The sequence below is a fragment of the Juglans regia genome, chromosome 6, assembly GCF_001411555.2.
Source record: "Juglans regia cultivar Chandler chromosome 6, Walnut 2.0, whole genome shotgun sequence".
NCBI classification, from domain to species: Eukaryota; Viridiplantae; Streptophyta; class Magnoliopsida; order Fagales; family Juglandaceae; genus Juglans; species Juglans regia.
The window spans coordinates 38,288,880-38,295,501 of record NC_049906.1 but is presented as its reverse complement, the minus strand read 5'-3'; positions in this window follow the sequence as shown (position 1 = coordinate 38,295,501).

Genomic DNA, 6,622 nt, shown 5'->3' with positions numbered 1-6,622 from the left:
ATTTCAAACAAAAATTATATTATAATAATATTTTATTCAATTTATTCTCTTCTTTTCTAATAAAATATTTTATTCAAATTATTTTATTATTATTTACAAATAATCTTACACTATTCACCATCTCAACACATCTCATTCGCATTTAAACCAAAATCGTAACGTCATGCAATTACTACCATTATGATCCTTGTCATTCGGCTAGCCTACTGACTACTTGATGTTTAGTTGGCAGTAGTACTTGAGCAAGCTAGATCCGAGCTACCTAGGGGTTGAAAAATATTAGATGTATATGAATAAAAATTGTCAAGTTATAATTTTTCAAATGAATCTTCAAAACACGTACGTGATGGATAAGTTATAAGAGCTTTAAGCTGGACTTTGCTTTGCTGCAATAAAACTAATCTTACTGATCATGAAATTAGTAAGTACAAATAATGTTGTGTATGTGTGTGCATTCCACTTTCTAAGTATAACAAAACTATCCTCTTTTCGTTACCTATTTCTCAATTTTTTTGCAAGATGCTCAACTTCGACCATTCCCATTTGGTCTAATCACATTTGAGGACTTTTAATTCCTATTCGCGTTCAGGCACATGTAGGGATTAGTGCATGAGATCGCGATCCACAAACTGACTAATGGTCTTTTAGCTGAAGTGTGGTTGCTTTGCCTCCCCTAGGTTGGTTTGGCCTATTAGCCTTTGTAAAAAATTGGATAGGGGTCAAGACGTAGCCGGCCACCTAACTCAAGTGCCCCCCAAACCACACGAAACGTTCGCCTATTGCATGGGTGGGGGTACATTTTATTTGTCGACGGTCTTGTGTGTAAGCATAACAGTTCTGGTCAAACTTGCCCAACCCAACTAATAAGAACCGAACCTGACAAATACATATTTTTCCTTTTGGGAGGGTACTCCGAGTAGTGGGTACCTCGTAGGACCTCAACCCACCTACTCGGGTCTTGTATTAACATGGTACGGGCCGATATCAAAATGTATGTCGGAACTCTACAGCCCATGGGAATCGACAATGAGCTATTTGTCCAACTATTCCAGCATAGTTTAACTGGTTTTTAGAGCGTATAAAGGGTAAGCAACTCGATCTTATCTTTTTAAGTATCCGCGCTGGTCTAGTTGATGAACACTGACCCAAAGACCATTCACACATGGCCAAATTGGCTAACGCCTTTGTGATGCACTATGCATACAATACATATATTAAGTTTTCAAGGCGTAAGCTAGAACTCGTTAAGCAAGGACCCACTGGGTCTTTCACTTGCAGCAGACTCGGGATTCAGAATGGATGATAGGGATTCGCTGACTATCCGAACTTGATGTCTCTTTCTGTTCCCGCTTCGAATGGGAGATGCGACCATCACAACTCAACGACTGAACCATATGTTTGTATTAATTAATGTATGGGAAAGCCAGGCATACTAAAACAGCATCCAGATAGTATTGTTGAGATGAGATACATAAAACATGAGAACGGTATACATTTTGAATGAACAAAGGTCGAGGCGAGGATTAGTACCATTCACAAAAGTCAACGAAGTGAGATAGCACCCTCTTGTGCAACGCAACAATAGTCGGCCATCTATCATCTTCTATTTGGTAGACTTGGTAAAAGGGCCACGACGGATTTCCAGAATTAGAGTTCGACTACAGGTACCCTTTTTTTGGGGGGATCAAGTTCCTATATATATATATTAAATAGTAAGTATAACTAATGTCGTGTGTATATATATATATATTAAAATAGCAACAAAGTGCTTGGATGAATTTTCTCAATCACACACAATACGTGTACCTCTTATATATTAATAGAGTAAGTACTTGTACAAAAAAGGAAAGTCATTTATATAGAAAATAAATATACAGCAAGAATCAAGGAGTAAATTCCTTAGCAATATATGGTTCCAACTTTAGAGTCACTGACTTTGGTGGAACCGCATGACTTGTGGTGTTGGTCTGTGCAGTAGTGGATTCATCAGTGACATCCATAATATTCATAATAGCTCACGTCAAGCTAATGGGTGGTGCAACAACATTGAGCTTGGACCTCAAAAAGGAAAAACACGTGGAAACTAGTGGCTTCGTAAGCAGATCAGCAATTTTGTCTACAGTGGATAAGAAATGTACATCAAGAGCATGTTGGTGAACCTTCTCACGAACGAAATAATAGTCGATCTCAACGTGCCTAGTGCGAGCATGGAAGACCGGATTGCTAGTTAAATAAGTGGCATCAATATTATCACAGTATAAAATTGGATTATGAGCAAGAAAAATCCCAAGTTCTCGAAGTAAAGATTGCAACCATATGACCTCGGCAGCCTCATGTGCGACGGCACGATATTCAACTTCAATGCTTGAATGGGTAACCAAAGGTTACTTCTTAGAACTCCAAGAAATAAGATTAGGACCACAATAACCACTAATGGACTTTCGATAGTCAGGACAACTGGCTCAATCAGCATTTGAATATACAGAAAGCTGAAAGGATGAACTACACCGAAGGAGGAGAACAAAATTCATGGTCTATTTGAGGTAGCATAAAATACGCTTAACTGCTGTCCAATGGACCTCAGTGGGATTATGCATAAATTGACATACATTATTCACCGAGAATGAACTATTCAGATAGAGAGAGGAGTCCAAACATGCAGAACCAGTTAGAGAGATAATAGAGCGGAGGTTGACATTGGTGAAATAATAGGTTTGGCTTCCAACATATGTGTGCCAGAGAGAAGCTTCAAAATGTAACCTCTTTGGGACAAGAAGAGCCTATCCTGAATGGGTGTGGCCTCAACACCTAAAAAATAATGCAAATTGCCCATTTTCTTTACGATGAACTCACGACCAAGAGATTCAATAACCCAAGAAACAACCTGAGTTATGGAGCCAGTGATGAGAATATCATCCACATATATACACAATGATAATGAGAGTGGCATTCGAAGCATGATAAATAAAAAGAGATGTGTCTGTCTGAGAGTTATGGTAGCCAAGTGCAAGAATTTTGTCACATAGGTGAGAATACCGCACCCGATGAGCTTGCTTAAGTCCACATAATGCCTTATTTAATTTACAAACATGAGTCGGCAGTTGAGGATGAACATAATCTTGGGGTTGAAACATGTAGACCTCTTATGTGATGTACATGTTCAAAAATGCATTTTGCTCATCAATCTTATGAATATACCAACCTTTTAAAATGGCATAACTAAGAATCAAACGAATAGTTGTCGGTTGATAACTGGACTAAACATTTCATCATAATCAAGGTCTTCCTGTTGATAATAGCGTTTGGCAACAAGACGAGCTTTAAGATGTTCTGGAGTGTCGTCAGATTTCTTCTTAACTCGGTACACCATTTGTTACCAAGAATATTCGAGCTAGAGTCATATGGAGCAAGAGTCTATGTGCCATTTTTCATAAGAGCATTAAAGTTCTAGCCTAGAGTGTCTCTCCAACCGGCGTGCTTAACAGCTTTTGAAAAGCAAGTAGGCTCTACAATAGAGACATGAGTAGTAAGAAATGTCTTAGGAATTAGATATCTCACCATATCATATTGGATTTTCTTTGGTTGAACAATGTTATGTTGTGATCGTGTGACCATCTAATGTGTAAGAACAGGAGGAAGGTGCTGAGTTGGAGCAGAAGGTAAATGACCCGAAGAAGAGGCATGGTCGAATATGCTAGGAGAGTGGGAACCAGCTGGAAATGAGAGAAATGTTTTTGGTGCAGTGGAAGATAAAGAAGGAGCCGAATTCAGAGCATAATCAGATGAAAAGGAAATTATTCCCGAGTTTGGAGAGGATCTCGAAGTAGGTGGATTTAATATGGAATGAGACTTGGAATGGGAAGTAGAGTTGTACACGGAATCATAGGGCATGGTATGATTGAGATTGTTTGTCGGTGGAGGAGGGAGAGATGTGGGGCACCAAAGGACTGGCAATGGAAAGTTGACGTGAAGTGGGAAAGTGATTTGCAGAAGCATGAGAAACAACCACGATGGGAGATGAATTTTCAGGAGTGAAGTTTGGCAAGAATCGTGGCAGCATGGAGGACGATTGAGGATGTGATCATTTTGGAGAGGCCGACTATTGTGGATATTTAAAGGGAAAATGATTTTCAAAAAATACCACATGTTGTGATAGGGTAATTTTTCCAAAACTGGGGTCTAAGCATTTAAAGCCACGATAATGAGGACTGAATCTAAGAAATACACATTAATTTGATCGATAATCAAATTTGTACGTATTAAGTGGACGTAGATATGGCCAGCAGGTGCTCCCAAAGACATGAAGTTGCAAAAAATCAGGGGATTGATGGTATAATTTTTCAAATGGAGAAACCGTATATAAGGGAGATGTAGGAAAACAATTTATTTGAAACACAACGAGTTGTGAAAACGTGGTCCCAATAACAAGTGGGCACAGAGGCATGAGCGATGATAGCAAGATTAGTTTCCACAATATGACGATAATTTCTCTCTCTATGGTGCCATTTTGAGGGGAAGTATGTGGACGGGATATACAATGATGAATACCAATATCTTGAAAATATTTATGCAAATTTCAAAGTTCTCCACCCCAATCGATTTGAACGGATTTTATTTTACGATTAAAAAATCTCTCAACATGCACTTGAAATGATTTGAAGGTGGATAGAATATCAGATTTGGCAATAATAGGAAATAACCAAACGTATTTGCTGAAATGATCCATAAATGAGACATAATATTTATTCCCAAGAGTTGACATTACAGGAGATAGACCCCAAACATTGAAAAATATTAAATGTAAATGACCATTAGACTGAAAAATAGACGAATTAAACGGAAGATGATGGCTTTCGCTTTGTTAACATGCATCGCAGACAGCAGGAGCATTATTGTCATACACAAGAAGACCAAATTTTGAAACAATGTGATGAACAGTGCAATATGCAAGATGGCCAAGCCTTGCATGCCAAACTGGCAGAGGAGCCCATTAACAAGTCAAGGATTGTGAGTAGGTGGCTGGGAATGTGAAAATGGAAATTGGTAAAGCCTATTTTGAGTCCTGCCTCACTTAAGTTCCTTCCTTATGCGCTCGTCCTTCGAAAAATAATTACGATGAAACTCAAAAAAATATTGTTATCACCAATAAATTGTTAAACAGAAACTAAGTTCTTCTTAATCCCAGGAACATGTAAGACATTGTTCAAAAGAAAAGTAGAGTTTATCAATTTTAGATGAGATTTCCCAATGTAAACAATCTCCAAACATGTGCCATCGCCTACTTGGATTTGATATGTGCCTGTGTAGAGCTAAGCTTGAATATTTAGCTTCTGAAAATTATGGGTAATGTGGTTTATGGATCCAGAATCCTGGTACCAATTTTGGTCTGAATGAGCTGGTGGAGTGGTAAGAAAAGCTTGCATTTGACCTTGATATGCACGATCAAAACGATGATAGCAAGAGATAGCAACATGACCAGTTTTGCCGCACACTTGACAGGCTGGTCTTGATTGACCATAGTTGTTGTAGCCTCTTCCAAGGCCACGACTTCTATTTCCTTAACAATTTTGAAAGCCAGAACTTTTACCATGTCCAGTATTGTTATCATTGTGAGTGGCCATGTTGACTGAGCCAACAGAGAGTTCAACTAAAGAGTGTTGTTCAAGTCGAAGTTCATAGGCCAATAAATGTCCAAAGACTTCTTCAAGAGAAATGGGATCCTCTCTAGTGGATACGGAAGTGACAACTGAAGAATCCAAGCCAGCCAACAAATAGGAAACAATTTATGTTTCTTTGAAAGTCTCTCCAACAACAGCTAGAGTATCTGCAAACTATTTGACCTTCTGAAAATAATAAAAAATGGAGAGATTACCTTTCTTCATGGTGGAGAGTTTGAGTCTTGTTTGCACAACTCAAAGTTGACAATTTGTAGCAAACATGCGTTCGAGGGCTTTCCATATGTTGCAAGAATTTGTTAGACTAACCAGATTGGTTATGATGCTTTCTGAAAATGAAGACATCAAAAGACTAAGAAGAGCCTAGTTACGCTAAAACCATTGTTCAAATGTCAAATTTGAGATGAGACTTGGAGAAGTATCACTTGAAGATGTCCCTTGGATCAACGCCGGAGGACAAAGGATTCTTCCATCTACATAGCCACATAGTTGCTAACCATGCAAGTAAGGTACAACCTACTCCTTCCAATTATCTCAGTAAGTTTAATTGTCACCAAGTTCTGAATGTTCATAGGGATAGGGTTGACATTATTGGCAACAAAGGTGGTGTTTGTGGAGATGGAAGAAGTGAATAAGTTGGGAACCGAAGAGGTTGAGGATGCCATGGAAAAAAAAAAAAATTTTGACGTAAGTCTATTGCTTTGGTACCATAAAACAGCAACAGAGTGCTTGGATGAATTTTCAATCACACACAATGCGTGTACCTCTTGTATATTAATAGAGTAAATACTTGTACAAGAAAGAAAAGTCATTTATATAGAAAATAAATATATAGCAAGAATCAAGGAATAAATTCCTTGGCAATATATAATTCCAACTTTAGAGTCCTTGACTTCGGTGGAACCGCATGACTTTTGTTGTGGTGTTGGTCTGTGCAGCAGCGGATT